Below are 27,612 nucleotides of genomic sequence, written 5' to 3'. Positions count from 1 at the left end.
TCTATTACTCATTTACTAATATTATGCATGCAATTATTCAATAAGCAAATAATTGTGTACTAGTTATAGATAAAAAGAAAATTCAACTTATACCATACTTTCAATTAGGAATTAAGACACATTAGCTTTGTTTTAAGAATTGTAATTTAAGAAGTGTTAAAATTTGCTCAATTCCAGTGTCTGTTTGGCTTGTTTGTTCGCCATTTCTTAAATTTCTGGATCCCTTAGAAAGGGACAAAAGTACCTTGATGAGTGTATGTCAGGGGTTGGCAACATGCGGCTCTTTTGGTGCCAAGATGCGGCTTCGAGTTCACATACGCAAATATTAATAACGAGCCGACCCGCGGCGCATCATACGCCGCTATATTGTTGTTTTATTTTCTACTTTTCAGTAATTCATAATTTGTGAATTCGACAGTACCAATGCTGCAACTGAAAATATTTGCTTTAAAACACTACCGCGCCCCTTTCCCCCAACCCCTACCCTATAACACCCCCCCCCCCCCCGTGAAAGCAGCCTCCTCTTAGTTACATCCTCTAAGTTTACAATCGTTTCAAACTAAATTATCTGCCCTTAATAGCCGTCACTAAACCCGGCTCTATGATTGTCAACATTTAGCATGAACCACCGCTCACCTGACCATGTGGGGTGGGGGTGGTAGTGATAGAGAGAAAGAGAGGGGACTGCAAGGCGCGCTTGCAGCTTGTTTTCTAACGTCTCCCAGAAGAGAATTATATATATAGATAATATTATTTTAATTTCTAAACTCATATAAAATATTATTCTGCAACCATATAATAACGAACGATATAATAATAAATATAAACAATACACGCTATTCTTTTAGAACATTTAGCTACTCCTTATTTCAATGTACTTCCTATAAATGTGTCCATCCACAATTGAAAACATTCAACATCATAGTGGCTATCATTTGCTGGAAAACTTGGATTGTTTCGAAACAAAAATTACTTGTTTTTTGTTGAAGGCACGGAAAAAAATCTGAAAAATAATTTCGTGAAGAAACTAAAGCTACTGTTAACATGAATCACTTCAGCATTAATAGCACCAAAAAGAAGGAATTTTTATTTTTGCTGAGGGATTTGACCATTTGAAAACAGTTGGCGTTCATAGTAAATCCTCTCAACACAAAAACAAATGAGATAACCTTTGAACCATTTGGAATTGATGTTGTTTCGCTTCAAATGCAATCGCTAGATTTGAAAACCAAATATTTGTGGGGTTGTAAATTCACAAAACTCAAGAGCAAGTTGCAAGAGTTGGAGGTTAAGAAAAGCATGCAAGCTACACTTCGCAAGTTAACAGTTCTAAAAGAAATGTCGCGAGTTGAGGCACTTATATTTGACGAATGTGACGCACAGAGGCGTATCCAGGTTTTCGTTGTAGGGGGAGCGAAAAGAACAAAAAAAGGCGCCGAATTTATTTTCTATATACGTGTATTATATATATATATATATATATATATATATATATATATATATATATATATATATATATATATATATATAAATATATATATATATATATATATATATATATATATATATAATTACTTATATATATATATATATATATATATATGTCATTACTTCGCTATGATGTAAAATAAATTGAAAGTAGCACTCTGAAGAAATAAGAAAAAACACACAATATAGGCCGACAAAACAAAAATGGTATCAATCTAAACAAAAAAAAAAAATATACACACACTACAACGAACAACAATGAATGTAACACAATCTGTTTTGTAATTCTTTTAACAAATTTTCTTACATAATTCCTTGGAAATTATTTAAGACAAATGAAATAGGGGAAGTGATCACTCTCTTGATATAAATATGTATATATATACACATTTAATTATATAAAATGTCAAAACAAATAAATAATTACTTTAGAATATAATGAAATTGTTTAACACTATTCGTGCTTACAAAATGTTTTTGTCTATAATCAGAATTTAATATATCGTCATCATAAATGCTAAAGTATTACAGCATAATGAAAGTTTTTAAAATCAGAGTTAGTATAAAACCACGCTAGTTATTGACATGTTGGAAAAACATTCGGAATAATAAGTTACATTTAACTACACTTCGGTCTTTTAGTTCGGATCATATATTTTAACTACTGCTTCTTTGTGTTCTTTTAAAATCATTTTTTAACATAGTGATAGGTATGGTTTAGATCACTGTATTGATCACACACATTTTTACTGGTAATTGCAAAAACAATATTCACAGAGTTTTACGTTTAAAAAGCTTATTTTCTGGCGGCATGATACTTTGGTACATCATTACGCGTTTTTCTACATGTACTTAACAGATCAGTTCGGGGTGGGTTGGGGAGGGGGGGGGGGGGGGGGTGGGGGTGGGTTCAACTTCATTCACCAGTGTCCGGTCACGTTAGGTCAATTATCCAGCCCAGTGTATTCCTAGGTGTGACAATAATGTCGCTCTACACAATTGTGGTGGTGAGGTGTGGGGGGGGGGGGGGGTGGGGGGAGATAACCAACTCAGAGGGAACATAGCGTCAGTTTTTAGATGACTGTTCTAAACATACATATATATTACACAAATATATATTACATAAATATAGGGCCTATATATTACAGAAATAGAATTAAATAAGTAACAGTGGTATTATGACGATATTTTATTTACAGAGGGGTCCATGGGGGAGGGGGTTGTAACTGTTTCATATAATTTGTAATCGTAATCACTATCGCCTAAACTGTAAGAATACTACTACTTCATCATGATGACGTTGTTGACCTTGTCAAAATTTCCCCACCACTACGCAGTTTGCTCATAAGAAAATTTAAATAGAGGTGCCACATCAGTTGTATTTGTTTCTGTATTGCATTTTTTTAAAATTAATCACACGATTCAAACTGTATTTATAAAGTATTTATGTGTGAAGTTTTATGTATACCATTTTCTAATTCAATTACTCATAAGCAAATTTATAATCAGTTGCCTTAACCTTAACACCCCTCTTGCCAAGTGGTACTACTCGTAGAGGTTTTTTAAACATTGCAATGCATCTTAATGGTTATTTTTAGAATGGCAAACTGATGCAGCTGTTAATACGTGTTGTAAACGTAGACACTACTAGACTAGTACAATTATGTTGCATGAAAAGAAATCTTGTGATTTACATAGATGTGCCGACCAAAATATTTTTTAACAAATGTCATTGTTTAAAACTTTGAGTTTAAAAAGTTGCCAAAAAAGCGCCAAAAAGGCGCCACTTTGCTGAAAATGGCTAGAGGGGGAGCGGCCGCTCCCCCTGCTCCCCCCCTGCGTACGCTACTGGTGACGCACCCATCCCGCCTACAGTCCAATCAAACAACTGTAAGTTTGATAACACAAAATTGTGATTTTCTTCCATTACTGATTGTCCAACTACATATTCGTTGTATATACCAAAGTACCTTAAATGCTATCAATGTAAAACAAATAAATACAAAAATAAAATTTATATTTTGTTTTAGCATCTGTAAGCTTTGTATTTTCGGCTTTTAATTCGTTTCGCTGTAATTACTTTTTTTTTGATGTCTCGTTCTAATGAGAATGTGATCTACTAGACATGTCACGGTGGCCTCTTAATTAAAACGTCATCATGTTTAAACATACACACACATTGTTGTTGGTGTAACGTTCTAATGAGAATGTTATCAACTAGACATGTCCATGTGTACACTTAAGTAAAAAAGTCATCATGTTTAAAAACACATACATACAGATATACACACATATGGGGCAAGAATGCAAAACTGGGCCGTTTTGATTCTTTACATTCTATCGTCAAACTTAGTGTCTTTTTCAATACCGCAATTGGCTATTGTAAAATTTACAAAGACGAAAGACACGAGTAAATATCATTTTTTTAAGATAATGACAGAAAAATGCTGAAGTCGACATTGATACCCAACATACACAAGTGTACTCTATGAACCCAATTTTTTGTTATCTAAAACCGCACTACCTACCATACCATACATGCAAACACCATTTGTGCATTTAAACAATATTTTCAATCATGCTAATAAAACATAAAATATAGGTGGCAGCTCTTGCCTAATGACATTCATGTTTTTCCACATAAATTGACTTCGTACAGACTTGACAATAAAGTGGCTCCATAAAAATAAAATTATTACACGTCGCCTCACAAGAAACCCAACGATACCAATTTATTAGTTTAATTTGTCCCTTTTTCAGGGGCCAAAAATTTTTTATAGTGTATAATACACGCAGTGGTTAATTCAAAGAATTACCATTATATTACATTTAGTCTTAAAATAAAGCTAAAGTTTTCTATTATTAATTTTTTTATAAAATACTCAATATGATTAAAAAAACATATTTAACTTTACATTATTGAAAGTTTGCCATAATTGTGTTTATAAATAATTATTTAATTAATATATATCTTTGGGAAATTGTACTAATTATTTATTCATTTATTTTTAGTGATCAATTTTTATAAGTTGTATCCCTTATCTAGTTTTCCCAAATACAAAGGGGAAGTAATACATTTTGTCTAGGCCACGCGGAAGGGAAACTTTAACTGTCTGTGTTAGCAAAAGTAGAAAATAAATGGTACACTAATATTTAAATAACTATAAGGAAAAGTGTGGGTCTCTTCCAGAGTTTCTTCCAGGCATCTCTTCGGGGGGGGGGGGGGGGTGGGTGGGCGAAAGTTGTACCCTATATGGCACCGCCCGTAAGAAACTTTAGTTTTCTTTTTCGCAGAAATATTATCGGGAGTATTCTCATCTACTCCCTAAAGTTTCATGGCACTCGGATGAACCGCATCCGAGTTTTATTTTTTATATACCATGTATAGAGAAAAAAAATCGCTCCCATTGAGTGATCTAATCATCTCCCCAAAGTTTCATGGTACACGGATGAACTCCCCCAAAGTCTCATGGCTATCGGATAACGGTGTCACACCAAAATCGACTTATTTTATAAACCGTATATAGAGAAAAATCTCACCCTCCCGTGGCGCCGCCCTTGCGAAATTAAAAATTATTTTTTACAGAACCCTTCCCTAGAGTTTTATAATGAACTCCCCAAAGTTTCATGCCTATCGGATAAACGGTGTAACTGCAATTCACTTTTATTATTTTTATATACCGTAAATAGAGAAAAATCGGACCCTCCCGTGGCGCCGCCCTTGCGAAATTAAAAATGATTTTTGTACAGAACCCTTACCTAGAGTGATCTAATCAACTCCCCAAAGTTTCATGCCTATCGAATGAACAGTGTGAAATCAAAATAGACTTTTATTTTTATATACCGTATATAGAGAAAAACAAATAGTGCCCTGCCGGGGCGCCACCCCTGCGAATTTGAATATTCTCAACAACTTCCCAAAGTTTCACGGCGATGTGATAAGAGGTGTGGTAATGCATAAAAGACACACAGACAGACAGACACACAGACAGACACACATACATTGCTTTTTATATATATAGATAACAACCAGCTAAATGGTTGACATAGAGGGTGATACACACACCCTCCTCACCCAGCTCAATGGTTGACATAGAGGGTGATACACACACCCTCCTCACCCAGCTCAATGGTTGACATAGAGGGTGATACACATACCCTCCTCACCCAGCTCAATGGTTGACATAGAGGGTGATACACACACCCTCCTCACCCAGCTCAATGGTTGACATAGAGGGTGATACACACACCCTCCTCAATGGTTGACATAGAGGGTGATACACACACCCTTCTCACCCAGCTCAATGGTTGACATAGAGGGTGATACACACACCCTCCTCACCCAGCTCAATGGTTGACATAGAGGGTGATACACACACCCTCCTCACCCAGCTCAATGGTTGACATAGAGGGTGATACACACACCCTCCTCACCCAGCTCAATGGTTGACATAGAGGGTGATACACACACCCTCCTCACCCAGCTCAATGGAAGGTGGACAGTTTGCTCCCTATGTTATATAAGCAAACACGGTCATGTTGCATGTAGAAATGTGTTCATCTGTGATAGTGACAATACAATTAGAGATTAAGATAGCAACTACATGGAGGTCTTAGAGCAGGTAGAGTCAGGTTAGTTCAGGGGTGGGCAACCTGCGGCTCGCGAGCCGCATGCGGTTCTTTTGATATCAAGATGCGGCTCTCCAGCTCCTTGCACAAATACTAATGATCTTAATAAAAAAAAAATATTTGAAATAAAAAAATGTTAGTGGCTCTTTAAAACCAGGGAAATTTTGAAAATTGTAATTTTTATTGCTCTTCCGCTTCAAAAGGTTGCCGACCCCTGGGTTAGTTATATAAGAACCATAAAAAAACTACAAATAAACGGAATTTATATTTGAATTTTCCCTTTTAAAAGGGAGCCAGAAATAATTTTTACCTTTAATAAAATGCTGGTTATGCTAGTAGCAATTTTATAATTATAGTGTAACTTTTAAAATAAAGCTAGTGTTTCTTTTAATATAATGTAACCACATTTAAAAAAAATTGATTATGCAACTGTTTAAAGATTAATAATAAATCTCTAAATACATTCTACACGTTAAAATATTGTTTTTAAGAAAGATATTTATATAGAGTATTTAGTTAATTACTTATTTAGTAGTTATGGTAAACAACTGCCATAAGTTTTCTCCCTTACTGGTTTTTTCTTCATATTTACATGAGGAGGAGTAACACTTTTTCTAGAGATCAAAATTTTCAAACAAATGAAACATTGTTTTAAATATTATCGATCTCAAATCAACAAAGTGGGTTTAGATTGAACGCACAGGCATCTTGACATTTTTTTTTTTTAAACTGAACAAATATTGTTTAGACTGAATGCTTACAAGGTTTGTAAGTAAGCTATCAGTTTTTTAATAAGAAGGCAGTTATGTGGACGAATTATTTCGTTGATATTCATTAGTTTATATGCGTGTTTCTACCAAGCTATGGGACCTGACTGTCTATGTGGGTAATGTAGTAGAGCTCATCTGTCTCTTTGATCTCAGCTGTTGAAGGAATAATTTAACCAGCTCTGCGATGATCCGTCTTTACGTTGACGTTGTCTAGCATAATTCAGGTACCCAACAGACAGAGCTGAGTAATCTCAGTTCCGTCCTACCGAGTCATACACGGAATCCGAACTCGAGATTTTTCTGTTATCAGTTACAATCTAGAATTTAAAAAAGAAATTATAAATACATTATTTCCCCTGCAAATAAAAACAAGAAACAAAATTGACATGGGAGGTAATTTCGTTTAGTCACCGCCTCCGAGAAGTAACTCGCTTGTATCACCCCATTTTTCTCTAAAGCTTTGTTGGAAAGGAGACCACACTTTAAAAAAACGTTTGTAAGCAGTAGTTAATTAAAATGTATTTTAAAAAGACACATTCGTTTTGTATAGGGCTTAACTTTCAACTTTGAATGGCATAAATGTATAAATGTAATTACAAAATATAGCTTAACATATCGTGATATAACATCCATGTATATACAAATATATATATATATATATATATATATATATATATATATATATATATATATATATATATATATATATATATATATATATATATATATATATATATATATATATACGGCAACTCTAGTCTATGCCAGGGGTCGGCAACCTGCGGCTCGCGAGCCGCATGCGGCTCTTTTGATATCAAGATGCGGCTCTCCAGCTCCTTGAACAAATACTAATACTCTTAATAAAAAAATAAAATATTTGAAATAAAGAAAATGTTAGTGGCTCTTTAAAACCAGGGAAATTTTGAAAATTGTAACTTTTGGCTCTTCCGCTTCAAAAGGTTGCCGACCCATGGTCTATGCCAAAGAGAAGGAAATAAACACCCTGTAGTAAAGGGTGCGCGGACCTTTGACCACAGAAGCTTTGACCATAGGGGCTTTGACCATAGGGGTTTGACCATAAGGTGATTGGCCACAGGTGTTTTCTCAGCAGAGGGCCTTTGACCACAGGTGGTTTGTCAACGGTTGTTTTATCACAAGCGGTGTGTGCGGCTTTGATCACAGGTGTTTTGTCTATATAGGGTCTTTGATCACAGGTGTTTTGTCTATATAGGGTCTTTGATCACAGATGGTTTGTCTATATAGGGTCTTTGGTCACAGGTGTTTTGTCTATATAGGGTCTTTGATCACAGATGGTTTGTCCATATAGGGTCTTTGATAACAGGTGTTTTGTCTATATAGGGTCTTTGATCACAGGTGTTTTGTCCATATAGGGTCTTTGATCACAGGTGTTTTGTCTATATAGGGTCTTTGATCACAGATGGTTTGTCCACATAGGGTCTTTGATCACAGGTGTTTTGTCCATATAGGGTCTTTGATCACAGGTGTTTTGTCCATATAGGGTCTTTGATCACAGGTGTTTTGTCCATATAGGGTCTTTGACCACAGGTGGTTTGTCCATATAGGGTCTTTGATCACAGGTGTTTTGTCCATATAGGGTCTTTGATCACAGGTGTTTTGTCCATATAGGGTCTTTGACCACAGGTGGTTTGTCCATATAGGGTCTTTGATCACAGGTGTTTTGTCCATATAGGGTCTTTGATCACAGGTGTTTTGTCCATATAGGGTCTTTGATCACAGGTGTTTTGTCCAATGCTGGCGTTTGATAACAAGCGCTTTGTCCTTAATTGGTAAGGATTAATTTCAAAAGTTGTGTAATTATATTTTAAATTGCGGCAGGATGTAATAGTATGTTAATTCATCTGTCATTTAGTAAACCATACAAATATTACTTCTTTGACTATTCTGTTGGAATGTTTTTTATCATTTTTATCCTTTATATATGCTTTGTATTTTCAAGTACATTTACATTATTTATTTGTTAAACGTGTTATATGTCGCATTATTTGTGTTCCGTTTATATTTAAAATAAATCTATGAGGTCTAGCACCAGCCTTTATGTGGAGACTAAAATATCGTTCTTGACTATTTTAGTACATGTTAATTTCTATTAATGGACTTTCAGGAAACATGTAAAAATTGGGTATTAATTGTATCATAAATTAAAATTAAAATAGCAGTTTATTATTTCTACTTTAAAATCTTTAAATTATACCCCTCCCCCCCCCTCTGTGGCCAAAACCCCGTTGTGGTCAAGGCCACGTTGCGGTCAAACCCACTATGGTCAAAGCACCTGTGGTCAAACCCCCTATGGTCAAAGCACCTAGGGCCGTTGTACAGACTAGTTGCACTGACTTCAACTTATAAAACCAAACTCTTTTTGTATTATTGTATTTATTTGCCGATTTATTATTATATTTATGTCTGTATTTATGATAGAACCAAAACTTATTTGGATAAACTGTATTAGACTATTAAATATGTAGTACCGTAAACTCTTATGACAAATAAAAGGCAATTTAAACACTTTTGCAATGGCTAATAGTACCTTCCTAACTCCTATTCTCCATTTCCTCATTTCATGTTGGACGTGTAACCTTTCCCTTTTACAATATAATACACCCACGTATCAAACACCCCCATCCCCACACTGATATAAATAATCGCTTACACGGCTACCAATCTGGAGGAAAAAAAAATTGCGAACGATAAAAGTTTCTTTTCCTTGTGTGTAAATAGAATACTAGCTGGTAAACACTTGGTTTATCTATCTATGCTGTGTTGGCCATAGGTGCAACTAAGAGATGCGTGTTTGATTGGGGATTGTGACCAGCTCGGTCATAGAGTACCTTGAGTGCAGCACTGACAGAGAACAGTGTCAGTAGAACGTGAGATACCGAGTGATACAGTGTGTGGACTAGTGATATTGGAGGTCTGTTGATGTTCATGTTATTTTTGGAACTGATTATTAAATCAAGAAATAAAGTCTCGAACCTGCAGTCAGAGTGTGATTCTTTAGACAAATCGGATATGTCAATGCCGAATGAGGTGTCCACAGCCTAGCGTCAGAATTCTTAAGTCGTGGACAAATACCTACACGACAGGTGGTAAGACACCTCTGTCGCATCTAGGTGCTGCGAGAAGGGATACAACGCAACCTATCAAGGTACGTCACACGTCTGTCACATTTGGCGTTGTCGGCAGGATGGAAACGAGAAACACACACAAACAACCAAGAATCATAAATCAATCCCACCCTCGGTTACACATGTAAACACATTGGTATAAGGCAGGCGCCGTGATACAATATTTTACCTCCCTTTAAAAATTTGTTTGTTATTACAGGGGAGACTATCGGCTAATAAATTGCTACATTAAAAAAAAACCCTGTAAAAAAATAGTAAATTATAAAGTCACTCTTTTTACACAAAAAATTATTTATATCAATTTTGTTTTAATCAATATTATGGTAACTGATTTATTTTGAAATAGTTATTAATTTTATCTTAATTTAGTTTTGATAATAAAAACGTTACTACTATTATTTTTAATTGGTTATATATTTTTCAATAGCATCTGAATCAATGCTCGTTTAAATTCTTTAATCGGTAAATTTTTTTTTAACTTTATTAAAATAGTTAGGTTTCCACGCATTTTTCATTCAACAATATCATCACGACACTTTTCGTATGCATTTTTGGAATTACAAGTTTTAATAATAAATAAAAAAAAAAAATTCACACAAAAAAAAAATTCACACAAAAAAAAAAATTCACACAAAAAAAAAAAAATTCACAAAAAAAAAAAAATTAAAGGAACAAATCATACTTTTTAAAAAGGAAGCTGTGGGAGGACTGCTACAGATACGGATGTTTAAAAAGGAAGAATGTTTGATCTGTTGTGTCTCATTGTACTCCACATAACAAACCAGCTGCTTATAATAATTAAAACATTTATTTCAGCTCTACTTAAAAGCCCAAACCCCTCAACCCACCACTACTATGAAAACCAAATCCATTGAATCACCTTTTAATTACACATTTGCAATTTCAGGTTTAAAAATAAAATTGTAGTTAGACGTTTTGTATTAGATCTATTTATGAGCAAACCATCTTAAATAATTTAAGTAGGCTACGTGTAATAAAGAAATATTACTATTGTAAATACTGTAATACTAAAGCGAACATGGCAAGGCAAACTGACGCTGTAAAATACATGTCTGAGGCCAAAAAAAAATATTTGAAATGGGACAATCGTGCACTATAACTTTCAAATATATTACAATTAATTAAAAGGTAAGGGTTACCTTAATTAATTTATGTTGAACTGTGTAGTAATAACCAATCGCTAAAATTGTTCGAGTGACGCCACAACCCTAGTCTGGTGCAGAGGCGTTGCACCCTTCCCGGCGCCCGGGAACAACCTTTCAATTTTCAATTTGCACCCCCCCCCACTCAAACTTTCAATTTGCACCCCCTCCCCATATATTTTTTTTTTATATTTGTAATGCAAAACTGCTGCTAAAATGATATTTTAATTTGTTTTTCCAACCCATTTTGGCGCCCCTTAAGGTCGGCGCCCGGGGACATATGCAACCCCCCCCCCCCCCCCGCCCTCGCTACGACTCTGGTCTGGTGCTGCTAACGAAAATAAACCATTACGTATAATCCCTTTGTTTATCTACTTTTACAAAAAAATATTTTTTGTATTTACCACTCCTCGCGTTACAAGACTGTAAATAAACAATGTAAAAGTTACCCTTGTACGAGCATACAGGCTATTCTTAGAAACAAGAGACACCACACAAACAAAGCCTTGTCTAAAAATAGAAAATTATCCAGAGTTTCTTCCAGGCACCTCTTCGGGAAGGGGGGGGGGGGGGGCTAAGTTGCCCGAAAAAAGTCTACTACCCCGCCGAACGAAATGAAATCTCTATAGAAATTATATACTTTTAACAGTGTCCGCCCCCCCCCCCGAATATTTCAAGTGCTCTCCCTTTCTTCCCCCCCCCCCCCCTCCGGTGAAAAAAGTCTGGAAGAAACACTGCCAGAAACTGAATAAGTCTGTTGACACAATATAAATGTTGTGTGCACAACAACGTATTCCATGTTTTTATATAGCTCCACAATTATTTTTTTTTTCTTTCTGCCAGGGAAAGTCATTCATTAATTTATTTATTAACTATGATATTTGTATCCAGATTTATTTTTGCTAGGTAAAAAAAATTAAGTATACCAAAGCATTTTATCAGGGGCGTAGCGAGGGGGGGGGGGGGCGGGGTGCGGACCGCACCGGGTGACACTAATTAGGGGGGTGACACCAAGGGAAAAAAAATAGCAAAATATATAGAGAAATATGATAATTCCACTTAATTAAGTGATTAATTCGAGTGTTAAATAGTGTTTTAAGAGGTGCAAATCGTCGAAAGTTTGAGGGGAGGGGAGGTGCAAATCGAAAGTTTGAGGGGATGTGCAAATCGAAAGTTTAAAGGGGGTTCAAATTGAGAGTTTGAGGGCGGTGCAAATCGAAAATTGAAAGTTTGTCCCCGGGAAGGGTCGCTACGCCTCTGTGTGGTGACACCGTTAAGTGCCGCACCGGGTGACACCCGACCTCGCTACGCCACTGCATTTTATAAACGTAGTAAAATTTCTTAATAGATTCAGGGGCGGAACTATCTGAGCCGTTGGAACACCGGGAAAAATCCTATTGGGCCGCAATGAAATAATCCCGTTGGTTCGCCAGGATCAGTGCTATGTAAAGCGCATAATATAACGCCGATTCTAGCCGGGAAAAAATATGCAATCGCAATGGAGATAAACCACCGCCTTCTTTCACGGCGATGTTTTCGATGGACTGCGCATGCGTGTGTTTACAAGCAAACCGCAGAACCCTAACCCTGTCCCTAACCCTAACCCGAACCCTCGCGCAGCTATTAAGGCCACTGCGCATGCGCAGAACTATTGTGTTTCGTTTCTTCTGCCAAAAAACTTTTTCCGAGTATTAATTAATTAATTGTGTTCACTCCACTTCTATCAATATTTATATGTTTTTTTTTTTTTCTATCAGTCTACCATTAAAATGGAATAGATCATTTGATATTGAGCCCTTTATTGTGTTTTAATAATGTACAACATGTTATGTGTGTTCTTTCGTTGATTAACTGGCGATTGCATAAGAAACGAAAGTTCGCCATTAATGAAAAATTTTTTTTATAAAAATAGGCCTATATAATAGAACCTAATTAAACATATACGATAGCATTTTTTTTTTATTTGTATTAAACGCGGTATTTACAAGGTATTGTTAAATTTATTGTACTTTAGCGAGAGTATGTGATTAATGAGCAACACCTACATATCAGATTCTTAGGAGAAAAATAAATGGAAACAAAATTAAATACAGCCCCCAGTGAGGATTGAACTCACGACCCCTGGTTTACAAGACCAGTGCTCTAGCCACTGAGCTATGGAGGCCTATATTCAGTTAGTTATCTGTATTCTTAAATTTCGTTTGTACTTTAATACAATATACAATAATTGATCATTTGATTTTGTTGAACATTGGCCAAAATAAAATGTAGATTTCAAACCTGAATTTTAATCGAATTTGTTGTTGAATATTTAAAGTAACATTTAAGGACAATCCTCTATATTGTTTTTTTTTAACTCAGATTTTGTTTTATGTAGATGTTATATGATAAAGTAAAACTAAAACCTTAACACTCCCCATATGCGTGTAGTATGAGCTATGTGTTAAGTACACATAATCAGCTGGTTGTCATTGATTATTCGCTAATCTCATTCAAACAAATTTATCGTTTGAATAAACTTGTAACTAGAATAGTAATTTTTTTAGTACTAGTTTGGTTTACTTTTGGATTGCTTTGGTTTTTTTTTTAAATATTTTTTTCACCAAGTTATTTAAGTTATTTAATATCCTTAAAAAAATCTGAATATAGTTACGTTTTAATAATTTCGTTTATGATTTGTTTATTTATATTTAGTGAGTTAAATAACAAATGATTTAAGCAAAAATAACACTAAATTTTACTAGTAGCCTACTAGTTACAACACGAATGAAGGATTTTATTCTTGAATCTGTAACGAACAGCTCATTTACTTTTGTTCTTTATTTCATCAACAAGAAAGGCGTAGAGACAAATGGATAAAAGGCTAAACAAGCAACACAAAACGCCGTAACAATTTTTAAATAAAAGGGAAATATCCAAAGAAAATATTCAGATTTTGTTTAAAATCTGTTATTTCCGCAGATTCGATAACAGCGCTACAGTTTATAGAGCTTTAATTGCTTAAAACAGTTTCTGTAGTGCACATATATCTAACATAATGTCCACAATTTATCGATTATGTTTTTAATTCAATTAAAGAATAGCTAGTAATATGTTATCACCTTCTTATACTAAACCTCGCATCCAACAAGCTCGTATGAGCCACTGAGTCCCTGCACACTGGAAAACCATGCGTCAGATATGTGAAGAGAACAAGAATCACATGAACTTTTTACCAGTCCCTCAAGGCTCATGGTCTCAAGCTTATAAAGCAAAGAATGCCAAGATCAACTTGTTTTTACTTTCGTCTGCACTAGCCTTCATCGCTACATATGGATATCTGTACAAAAGTGGTGTCGTTTACCTACATTCAGCACCTCCAATGTACAACAGCAAGCCACAATAATTTATAAAGTACATTAAATTAAAGTTATCAAGTGATTTTTTTCCTCACTGTAGTGAAAATATTTTATTTTATTACAAGCCCAGGGAACTTATTTTTGCCATGCATATCTTTTTGTTTCTACTGTTATAAAACACATTGATCCTGATATTTGATCAATAATTCCAGTTTTAGCAGTGGCAGAAAAAAAATTGAATATTTTTGTGATGTTAAAAATGACTCTCCCAGAGCGTAGTTAAAAAAAATTTGCTAGCTTTAATATTCTTATAGCTGTTCAAAAGTTACATAAATGCATCAGAAATTTAGCGTGGAAATGGTTGAACGTGTAGTTATGTTGAGTTTTAATATTGTAATAAACGTTTTGAACTTAAAAGAAAAAAAAAATTATTTCGCTTTGGGAAAGGGAATGCCTTTTCCTCTCCCCCCCCCCCCCCCCCCCACCCCCTTTCAACTTCGCCCCCCCCCCCCCCAAACTTACTAGCTAAGTTAAAAACTATCACAATAGCTCTCTAATTGTTGTAATTACAATCATAGGCATGGCGATGGGGGAGGCAGAGGTGCGAACCACACCGGGTGACACCATTTAGGGGGCGAGGTGACACCAAAGCAAAAAATAGCAAAATATATACAGAAAAATGATAATTCAATTTAATTGATTATCTAGAATGAGTTCAATAGTCTTTTCAGAGCAAATTTGACAAATCCCGACAAGGGTGAAGGGGGGGGGGGGTGACTATGACTTAAACCTGCTATTGATAGAGAAAACATGCTACATCAAGCTGTATTTATAACCGATTATAGATAAAAATCTTTTGTATTATCTAAGCACAGTTTAAAGCAATCACCTCAGGGGTGGGGAAGGTGGGTGAGTGGAGGGGGGGGGGGGGGGTGGGGAAGTTACATTAACTCAATGTTGCTAAATATGCCTGATGTAAATGGTTTGGTTGAGAATCGTAATAACTTATGTGTTAATCCATGTATGGGGGGGGGGGGGTAAAAATTAAATACATCCAGAGAAAAAATATATGTGAAATCATATACACATGCGTATATATATGTATATATATATATATATATATATATATATATATATATATATATATATATATATATATATATATATATATATATATATATATATATATACAAAATTATATGGAATAGGGTACTTCCCGGCGCCTCAGGCGCTTTCTTATTTCAATCATTTTGGCAACGATACGATAAAAAAAAAATTGCCCTGGCAATTGCCTCATCTGGAATTGCAGCAACACTTTTAGATGGTGGTCGAACAGCACATTCAGCCCTAAAATTACCGTTGAATTTGAATTCCATCGAGACGCCAACATGCAATATCACCTAACATTCTGGAATGGGAGAAGTTCATCAAACATGTGAGCTGACCATATGTGAAGAATGCACGAAGGCGCTCAAAAAAAAGCGTTTGAAGCGATTGATGACAGAGTTCAAGATTTGAGGGATATTGGGCAGCTCTTTGGCGGATCTATCATTTTATTGTCATTTTATTTTAGACAAAGTCTGCCAGTTATACCACGTTCAACACCGGCCGATGCGCTTTATGCATGTCTCAAATCATCTGTTCTATGGTGACATGTAAAGAAATTAACCTTGACAACCAATATGCGTGCTCAACGTCAATATGATGCATCCGCCAAACGTTTTGCAATACAATTAGGAAGATGACAGTTGAGAAATGGTAACAATATATTAAAATGCTATATACGTATCAATTAATATGTAAAGTGAATGTTAATCATATTTCCATATTACAATGATAAATATGTTATAGTAAAAATGTACAACGAATGTTATAATATTTTTCCGTATAAAATTAGTTTATACATTTTTGAAGATGCAAATTAAATGTAATAATACTTCCTTTTTTAAATGAATGATAAGTTTCAATAAAAAATGTAAATGTAATGTCATCATTACTTTCATAATGTGTCTCTTTAATTTGTTTAAACTTTTAAGACCGCATTAACGTGCGGGAAGGGCACACTAGTTATATATAAATCAAAATGTCCTATAGTAATATCGATTTTTCATAATTTATCTTAAATATCGTTTTCACTCAGAATAATTTTTTACTTCTTTTTTTTTTAAAGATCTTTAAGTAAAAAAAAAAAAAAACGATGCATTATTACACTAAAATCCTTTTATTTAAGATTAATTCTATATCCCTTAAAGAAGGGACACAATTCAACAATGCAAGGGAAATAACTTAACAAAATAGCTCAAATAAAAACGAATCGAACACCTCATAACAAAATACACCATTTCTATTAATTGTTTTACATATAAAATGTATGCAACTGTACAGTATGCAAACAATTTTGTACTAATTTTAGATAAAAAATAAAATATAACTTGTACCATATTTTCATTTAGAATAGAGATACATTAGCTATATTTTAAGAATTATTGTATAAGTAATGTTAAAAACTCTAAATCACATTGTAATATGGTTACCAATTTTATATTTTTGGATCCCTTACAAAAGGGACAAATCTGCACTGATCTTAGCCCAGCGGTCGGCTACCTTTTGAGACAAAGCGGCAAAAGTTACAATTTACAAAATTTCCCAGTTTTTAGAGAGCCAGTAATATTATATTCCAATATTTTGGTATTTCATTAGTATTAGGTAAATTTCATTTTTGATTTAAAATAAATAACATTCAATATGAACTAATCACTGCACTCCAATATTTACGCTAGCAGTCAGTCCATATTATATAGTGTGAGTATTGTAAGATAATCTGGAGTGATTAGATGCCACTGTTTTCTTGAGTTTATGGATCAATGTATTCTTGTAGTAAATAGTATGGATGAATAAATGTTCATTATACGATGTTACTGTCCGTAATGTTTATGTTCAACCCTCGTGCTATGTGTTACCTGTCCGTATTGTTCATGTTCAACCCTCGTGTTATATGTTACCTGTCTGTATTGTTCATGTTCAACCCTCGTGTTATATGTTACCTGTCTGTATTGTTCATGTACAACCCTCGTGCTATGTGTTACCTGTCTGTATTGTTCATGTTCAACCCTCGTGTTATGTGATGTCTGTTGTCACGTTGACCTCTCCTGTTTGTTCTTGTTCATTGTACGGGTATAATAGGGGTGTGGTCACGTGGTCTCAGTCTAGTAACTTCCTAATACCAGGTAAGTAGAGTTTAGTTCGCTATAGTAGCCACTGTTTTCTGCTCTATGACATTAGTGGTTATAATGTGGAAAGGGGGTGGGAAGAGGGGGTTAATGAAGAAAATCAGAATAACTAAAATATAACAATATAACTACTTGTTATTGTGTGTTACAAACACGACTGATTGTATGAGACCCTACTCGGGAAATAAGTAATTGTAAAACATTTTGTGAATTACTGTAATCACGTAAACGGGATGTAGGAACATACATTAACGTTAGTAAAGAAACTAATTGTAACAATTTAAAAAAATATTTTCCTTGTCTAAAAAAAAAGTTACAAAAAAATAGTAAAGAAAAAAAAAGGTTTAATACGTTCACAAAATAACATTATACACAAGTTATGAACTGTAATAGTCACAGCTTTTTCTATACTTCGTATATACGAGAAAGTAAAAAAGGGGACGATATATTTGGAGTCGAATAAATTTCGAATAACTGAACATAAAACCAAATAGTCTCCATAGCCTTCAGCAGGCAGTACACCCACACTACCAAACCTTACGTTATTCGTCTGTGTCGTTTTAAAACACATGAACGGATGTTTATAAGGACGTTATAATTTAACAGTTTATAACGATGCTGTAACTTTCAATGTTTACAACGACGCTATAATTGTGACAGTTTATAACGATCTTATAATTGTTACAATTGATAAAAAAATTATAGTTGTCTTAGTTTTTCTCACTCATAGAAGCCGGCATCGACGGTAGATAAAATTTGTATCTACACCGTATTAAATAATACTGTATTCCAATCGCGGGATGTTCTTATGCTACTTCTATACCTGGAATCTATATATATATAATTCTCTTCTGGGAGCCGTTAGAAAACAAGCTGCAAGCGCCTCCTTGCAGTCCCCTCTCTTTCTCTCTATCACTATCACTACCACCCGCACCCCACCGCCACATTGTTTACAAATCGTAGAGCAGTAGAGCCGGGTTTCTATTAGGGGCAGATAATTTAGTTCGATTTTAAACTTACAGGAGATAACTAAGAAATAACTAAGAGGAGGCTGCTTTCACGGGGGGGGGGGGGGGGGAGTGTAGGGTCGGGGTTAGGGGAAAGGGGGGGGTAGTGTTTTAAAGCAAATATTTTCAGTGGCAGCATTGGTACTGTCGAATTCACAAATTATGAATTATTGAAAAGTAGAAAATAAAACAACTAAATAGCGGCGTATGATACGCTGCGGGTCGGCTCGTATATTTAAATCAACTAAGTACTCGAGTACCACGCGAAGACACGGGCAGAATGCACATGTTAACCTGCAATATGATAAACTACATAGTGAAGGGCGGTTGACTAGGGGTCAATTCAAAGAACACGGACTTGAACTCATTCTGTCCCTTCAGCCATACCCTTTCACGACAGTACTAAAACCTTCTTTACTGAAATATTGACCCTTAAGCAGTTTAAAAGGTATCGCACACTTTAGATAACAGCACGTCTTTTTACCTGTAAGTAAATCAAACTTGTGATATGTTATAAATATCCAATGAATGCAGCTGTTTAAAACGAGGCCGTTATTGTTTACCGTTTTTTAAAACTTATTGAGCGAAAGGCCAGACGTATGTACAGTGGTTTAAACAACGGGCCCATCGACTCTATAGATATTATGACTATCGTCTAGAGTTTTTGTATTACGATACAGTACAGATCTTTAGCCTCACAAGGTGGACCACATCACATGACATCAGTGGACGTTTAACCGGTAACTTACACCACTTCCAGTTACCGAAAATCCCACAAAACATGATAGAAACATGTATATGAGCTAATACTTACACACAAATATTTCGTCCATCTAACTGCCATCGGTTTGAAAAACTGATTGCTTACTTACAAAGCGTCTAAGCATTCTGTCGAAACATCATTTGCTAAGTTGAAATAATGATTATTAAAGACAATGTTTAATCTATTTAGAAAGTGTTTATCTTTCTTTTTTTTTCTTTTTTTTTTAAAGCAGCGGCAAGCACAAGTTAACTTGGCTTGGAAAAAATGCATTACTTCCCCTATGTTACATATTTTAATTTTAAAAAACGAACAAGGGGGACAACTTAAAGCAATGGCTTGTAAGGAATATATGCATATCTAATTAATATAGCAATTAATAAACATTTACAATTAGTGTAGAAAATCATTACATATTTTACATTTTTAATGAAACTTTTATTACTTTCTTAACGTTTTACATATGTAATAGAAATAATTGTTACATTATAAATTACAAACACTAGATTAATGTTTTTGAAATTACTAATGATAATTTTGCACTTCGCTCAACTATATATTCCGTCTACAGTACACAAAATTATATTTCTGGCTCCCTTGAAAAAGGGCAATTAACCTATAGTTAATGTATTTTAGTGTGGACGACAGACCAACAATCCTGTGTCCAGTTGTCCTATGTGTTAACCCTCAAAACGGCGAAGGCTTGTTCTGATTGGCCTACGGAAACAATTATTTCTACGAATATGTTTTTGTTCAAGTGTCGTCTGTGTCCACTGTGTTAGCGTTAGAAAGTTGTATGATGGTACATAGGTTGGATTGTCTTCCTTCTTGTTGAGGGCCTTATAGAGCGCATTTATTCAGTTAAAACGGTAGATGCTACTGCTGGTCTAGATAAAAACGTAGTTAGAACCACTGAACAAGATGTGAGAAAGGATGAGGAATGTGTAACAATTAGTGGACAGCAATGGCGTCGTTACAGCCAGTAACAATCTTTATATTACACTGGTAATAAAACTAATAAATTACCTCATTGTTCAAATTTTATTATGTACGGGCAGGTAACGTAATCAAATGGTTCCACGTTTAAAACATAGTCATCTGTATAGATTATGTAGTACGACATTAGGCAATAGGCAAGTCATCTGTATAGATTAGGTAGTACAACATTAGGCAATATCATAATATAAGTAAGGTATATTTATTTATAGTAGTTTAAATAGTAGTGTCTAATATTTTGGGAGAGACCCATGCTTTTCTTTACATTTATTTAAATAGTATTGTATAATTTATTTTCTACTTTTTAGTGCATTATTACACAAAGGCATGTTATTAAAAGGTTTTTTTATTAACTTTTTTGTCTGTGTGTTTTTTTCTATTTGTGTTATTATTATTATTCTATTTTATTATTATTCTATTTATTATTATTATTATTATTTATTATTCTATCTCCGCAGCCAGATCAATGGTTGACATAGAGGATGATACACACACCCTCCTCACCCAGCTCAATGGTTGACATAGAGGGTGATACACACACCCTCCTCACCCAGCTCAATGGTTGACATAGAGGGTGATACACACACCCTCCTCAATGGTTGACATAGAGGATGATACACACACCCTCCTCACCCTCCTCAATGGTTGACATAGAGGGTGATACACACACCCTCCTCAATGGTTGACATAGAGGATGATACACACACCCTCCTCACCCAGCTCAATGGTTGACATAGAGGGTGATACACACACCCTCCTCACCCTCCTCAATGGTTGACATAGAGGGTGATACACACACCCTCCTCAATGGTTGACATAGAGGGTGATACACACACCCTCCTCGATGGTTGACATAGAGGATGATACACACAACCTCCTCATCAAGCTCAATGGTTGACATAGAGGGTGATACACACACCCTCCTCAATGGTTGACATAGAGGATGATACACACAACCTCCTCATCAAGCTCAATGGTTGACATAGAGGGTGATACACACACCCTCCTCAATGGTTGACATAGAGGGTGATACACACACCCTCCTCACCCAGCTCAATGGTTGACATAGAGGGTGATACACACACCCTCCTCAATGGTTGACATAGAGGATGATACGCACACCCTCCTCACCCAGCTCAATGGTTGACATAGAGGGTGATACACACACCCTCCTCAATGGTTGACATAGAGGATGATACGCACACCCTCCTCACCAAGCTCAATGGTTGACGTAGACGGTGATACACACACCCTCCTCATCCAGCTCAATGTTTGACATAGAGGGTGATACACACACCCTCCTCACCCAGCTCAATGTTTGACATAGAGGGTGATACACACACCCTCCTCACCCAGCTCAATGGTTGACATAGAGGGTGATACACACACCCTCCTCAATGGTTGACATAGAGGGTGATACACACACCCTCCTCAATGGTTGACATAGAGGGTGATACACATATCCTCCTCATCCAGCTCAATGGTTGACATAGAGGATGATACACACACCCTCCTCAACCAGCTCAATGGTTGACATAGAGGGTGATACACACACCCTCCTCACCCAGATCAATGGTTGACATAGAGGGTGATACACACACCCTCCTCACCCAGCTCAATGGTTGACATAGAGGATGATACACACACCCTCCTCAACCAGCTCAATGGTTGACATAGAGGGTGATACACACACCCTCCTCACCCAGCTCAATGGTTGACATAGAGGGTGATACACACACCCTCCTCACCCAGCTCAATGGTTGACATAGAGGGTGATACACACACCCTCCTCAATGGTTTACATAGAGGGTAATACGCACACCCTCATCACCCAGCTCAATGGTTGACATAGAGGGTGAAACACACACCCTCCTCACCCTCCTCAATGGTCGACATAGAGGGTGATACACACACCCTCCTTACCCAGCACAATGGAAGGTGGACATGTTATTCCCTATGTTATATAAGCAAACACGGTCATGTTGCCTGTAGAAATGTGTTCATCTGTGATAGTGACAATACAATTAGAGATTAAGATAACAACTACTTGGAGGTCTTACAGCAGGTAGAGGATGGTTGTGATATTTATATTAAAACCATAAAAAAAGCTTATAAATAAAGGAATTTATATTTTTAATTTTCCCTTTCAAATGGGAGCCAGAAATAATCGTTACCTGAAGTGCAGCCGTGAGAGCAGCGTTGAGTAATTTTATTGTTATAGTGTAACTTTTAAAATAAAATTAGTGTTTTTTAGACTATAATGTAACCATTTTTTTTTTTAAATAATTATCTAAAAGTTTGAAAATTAAACAAAAAATCTATAAAACCATTTTATACGTCAAATACTGTTTTAAAAAAGATATTTGTATAGAGTATTATATTAATTTCGTATTTAGTAGTTACGGTAAACAATGGCCATAAGTTTTCTCCCTTACTGGTTTTTTTCTTCATATTTACATGAGGCGGAGTAACACTTTTTCTAGAGATCAAAATTTCCAAACAAATGAAACATTGTTTTAAATATTATCGATCTCAAATCAACAAAGTTTGTTTAGATTGAATGCATAGGCGTCTTGAAATTAAAAAAAATATTTTTTTTTAAACTGAACAAATATTGTTTAGACTGAATGCTTAGAAGGTTTGTAAGTAAGCAATCAGTTTTTTAATAAGAAGGCAGTTAGGTGGACGAATTATTTTTGTTGATATTTATTAGCTCATATACGTGTTTCTACCAAGTTATGGGACCTGACTGTCTATGTGGGTAATGTAGTAGAGCTCATCTGTCTCTTTGATCTCAGCTGCTGAAGGAATAATTTAACCAGCTCTGTGTTGATCCGTCTTTACGTTGACGTTGTCTAGCATAATTCAGGTACCCAACAGACAGAGCTGAGTAGACTCCGACCTACCGTGTCATACACGGAATCCGAACTCGAGATTTTTCTGTTATCAGTTACAATCTAGAATTTAGAAAAGAAATTTTAATTACATTATTTCCCCTGCAAATAAAAACAAAAAAACAAAATTGACATGGGAGGTAATTTCGTTTTGTCACCGCCTCCAAGAAGTAACTCGCTTGTATCACCCCATTTTTCTCTAAAGCTTCGTTGGAAAGGAGACAATACATTAAAAAAAAATGTTTGTAAGCAGTAGTTAATTAAAATGTATTTTAAAATGACACATCCATTTTGTATTAGGGCTTAACCTTCAAATTTGAATGGCATACTTTAAAATTTAGGTCACAATTATAAAAAAAAATACATTTCGGATCACTAATAAATGGAGCAAGTATTTAAAAGGAGCTACTACAAACGTTGTGTACCGGTACAGGCATTACTATCGTATAATGACTTTTCATAATGCTATAAAGAGAAAAAAACGTTAATAAAAGATCTTTATTGTCATATCCGCACACTGTGACATCAACCCTGACAACAACACCAAAAAAAAAGTTACTAATTCAAAAAAAAAATGTTTGTCTATAATAAAATAAAATAGACAATAGAGAAACCTGAACAAAACTTCTAGTTAACCGTTTTAACATCTCATACATCTGGTATATAGTGAGTGTCGAGGTTTTATGTATTATAAAGCATTTACAAAACCCTTTGTGAACAAACAATGGATTTTTAAAATGTGATATTAAAAATGGTAGTCCTATAACAAATCTATTTTCAAAGAAACAGTTAAACTAAAATAAGATTTTAAATATACACTTACTTTTTTTTGCAATATAATAGCCAAGCGTGGCTTACGCGGCAGAGCGCGTGGATGAAAACCCGAAAGTCTCGAGTTCGAAACCGTGTCCATGTCAGTAGAACGTGCTGACCACACCCTCACTTCTTACGCCAAAGTGAAGACACATAAACTCTACTTCATCTGCCCAATAGATCGCTGGATCTAAAGTTGACTTTACTTTATATCAACAATATTAGACATACAATAGGTCTACAGATTTGGATCTAACAACAAGAAATCTCAGTCCTCTACAGTTTAGTGGCTAAAACCAAATTTCTTGAGCAGAGTTTATTCTTCCGTGTCTACGTATAGTTAACTTTACACTGTTAAAAAATTGATAGAATTTAAAAAAAAAAAAACATTTACTTCAATAAGGCGAATAATTAAATTAAAAAATTAATACAAACATGACTCGATATATAGATTTTGCAGAACATTATGTTTTTTTTTAATATTTCACCAGTTTAATTTACAAAATTTTATCGAAATCACTAAACCGTGCAGTAATATCGAATATTTAAACATTTATATATATATATATATATATATATATATATATATATATATATATATATATATATATATATATATATATATATATATATATATATATATATATATATATATATATATATATATTTTTATATATATATATATATATATATATATATATATATATATATATATATATATATATATATATATATATATATATATATATATATATATATATATAAATATTATTATCACACAGAATAAAGAAACAAGAATCATTTACTTTATTTAAATTAGATCTATAGTTATACAAGAAAGTAAAAACAATGCATAACTACATGGCGATTCCTGGATTCATTACAGAATGTACACAAATCTTAATTCAAGGGAAATAATTTAACAAAATAACTTTAAAAAATAAGAATCGAAAAAACTCGGAACAAAATTCACCATATATTTTACCGTTTAACTTATTAAATGTATACATTTAAAAAGAGTTTTTTTTTAAATGAGTCTAGAATTTTCTAACAAGTTTATCTTATTTTTACTTAGCACTGGACACTATAACTTTTTAAAAAGAATCTTTATATAAATAATGTTAAAATTCATTTAAAGAAGAACGAACACAATGAAAAAACAGGGATTGGTCACCTGCTGTTCGCGAGCCGCATGCGGCTCATTTGATTTCAAGTTGCGGCTCTCCAGTTCCATGCACAAATATTACGCATTATGTTATTTAATTTACAAAGCTCATAAAAATATGATACTGTAAAACAACTTTAACATAATTAAAACACTCATTAGAGAACAATGAGAGTAGGTGGGGTAGAAAGTATACGGACATCTGACAGCCGCTTGGGCACCAAGCCCAGCCCAACGGTTGCGCTGTGACCAGCCCCATGGAAACAATTCCATGCTGAGGCAAATATACTCTATTGAGTCTTACCGCACACACACACACACAAACACACACACACACTAACACATATATATATATATATATATATATATATATATATATATATATATATATATATATATATATATATATATATATATATATATATAACAAGCAGGGCCAAAAACTGCATTTTTGCGAGGTTTTTTGGCTTTTCCGGGAAATCCAGGAAGGAATTCCGGGAATTTATTTGGACTATGTTCATCCTCGGAACTTGCTTAACATATTTGCTTTGGAACTAGTCCTCGATATTGCTTCGTTGAGGAGCAGATACGACTTCAAGCTGCAGTAATGCTGCGGACACACATCCATCCAGAAATGACGCATTATTAAACGCAATTTTTCTTTTTTCGAAATTGCGCTAAAATTCAGGTTAATATATATTCGAGATATACTTTTTCCTGTAATCGAAAGGGGTACTTGGTATGTGGTGACTGTTAAAATAAAAGTTCCATTGTGATGCTTAACTTAAAGATTTGTACGTATGTATGTTGATTTTCAAATTTAAAAATAAATAAAACAGAGGACTGTGGTAAGTAGAGGGTGTAAATGGTGAATGATATTTCTTCTTTTTAATATAATAAAACTGGACATTATGATTGTACATTATTATTATTGCCACACCCTGCTAAAATACATGCTCTATTTCAAGAAAATCCCAACCCCTACCTGAACCCGACCAATATTTTACACAGACAGCCTTTCTGTGTACTACCTACTCCGTACCATACTCTACCATCTAAACCCGATTTCACCGTGTTTTCGTTTTCTTTCAGGTAGAACAACTTGCTTCAGTAAACGTAATTACAAACTCCTTAACATCCATAATGCTATGTTTTTATGTGTATATTTATGTACTAAAGACAATACGACCACTACTCTAAATTGTAAACCTACACCAGTCCTCCTATGTCGAATGATGAACAAAGTAATGTAACAGCGGACGCCTCTGGTACAACGTCGAGGCTCGCTGATAAAGATTACAAGTCTGAGACATAAAAAAGGAGGATGGGCATTTGTTGCATTAGGGCAAGTGTCCACTCGGCCAATATTCGGGCCAGTGTCCATTTGGGAAATCGGCCTTCGGGCAAACGGCATTCGGGTAAGTATCTTTCCGGAATTTGTCGTAGACCCACACCCATGGAGACGTTAAGCGTTGCCTGGTGTAGTTATAATATCTGATAATATATGGTGGATGGCAAAGGTGTATATATATATATATATATATATATATATATATATATATATATATATATATATATATATATATTTATATATATATATATATATATATATATGTATACATTATTTTTTTTATTATCAGCCACTGATACTGTTTGAAAGCAAAAAAAAAAAAAAAAAAAATCAGTCGTCGCATTGGTAGTGTCGAATTCACAAATTATGAATTACTGAAAAGTAGTAAATAAAACCACTAAATAGCAGACCCACGGTTAAATTTGAAATTAAAGTATTAAAGTGGTGATTTTGGTTTTGGTTTTGGTTTAGAGAAAAAAAAACTATTAACCTAGCGCCCGTTGTGTTTTAAATTTTAGTGTAAATTATTTTTTTTAACTTCAACTAAAATGGATATGTGTGTATATGATTTTTGTATTTTTGTGCTTGCTTTAATGCGATCCACCCCCACCACCCCCCCTTTTATACATGTAACGCTACCATGTATGGTAAACTTTAATTTAAAACCCACACTCTTTAAGACAATAATATATTTGTTTGTGAATTTTAAAAGGTTTCATAATTGCAAGAAAAATTTGGTAAAAGTAAATTGTGCGTGATTTTTTTTATTATTTATTTTTTATTTTATAAAAACTGTTTATATTCAAAATGGGGGATACTAATTATAACACAGTATAGACATCAT

General features: G+C 34.5%; 1 non-coding gene across 1 annotated transcript; it reads right to left on the bottom strand.

Moving 5' to 3' along the window:
• Positions 1–13,305: 13,305 nt before the first annotated feature.
• On the bottom strand, positions 13,306–13,378 carry Trnat-ugu (transfer RNA threonine (anticodon UGU)). Its single transcript has one exon. It is a non-coding gene; the product is annotated as a tRNA-Thr (tRNA).
• Between the last annotated feature and the right edge of the window lie 14,234 nt (positions 13,379–27,612).

The sequence above is a fragment of the Physella acuta genome, unplaced genomic scaffold (assembly GCF_028476545.2).
Source record: "Physella acuta isolate Inbredline_101_S28 unplaced genomic scaffold, ASM2847654v3 ptg000521l, whole genome shotgun sequence".
NCBI lineage: Eukaryota > Metazoa > Mollusca > Gastropoda > Physidae > Physella > Physella acuta.
This window is presented reverse-complemented; position numbering and strand designations above follow the sequence as displayed.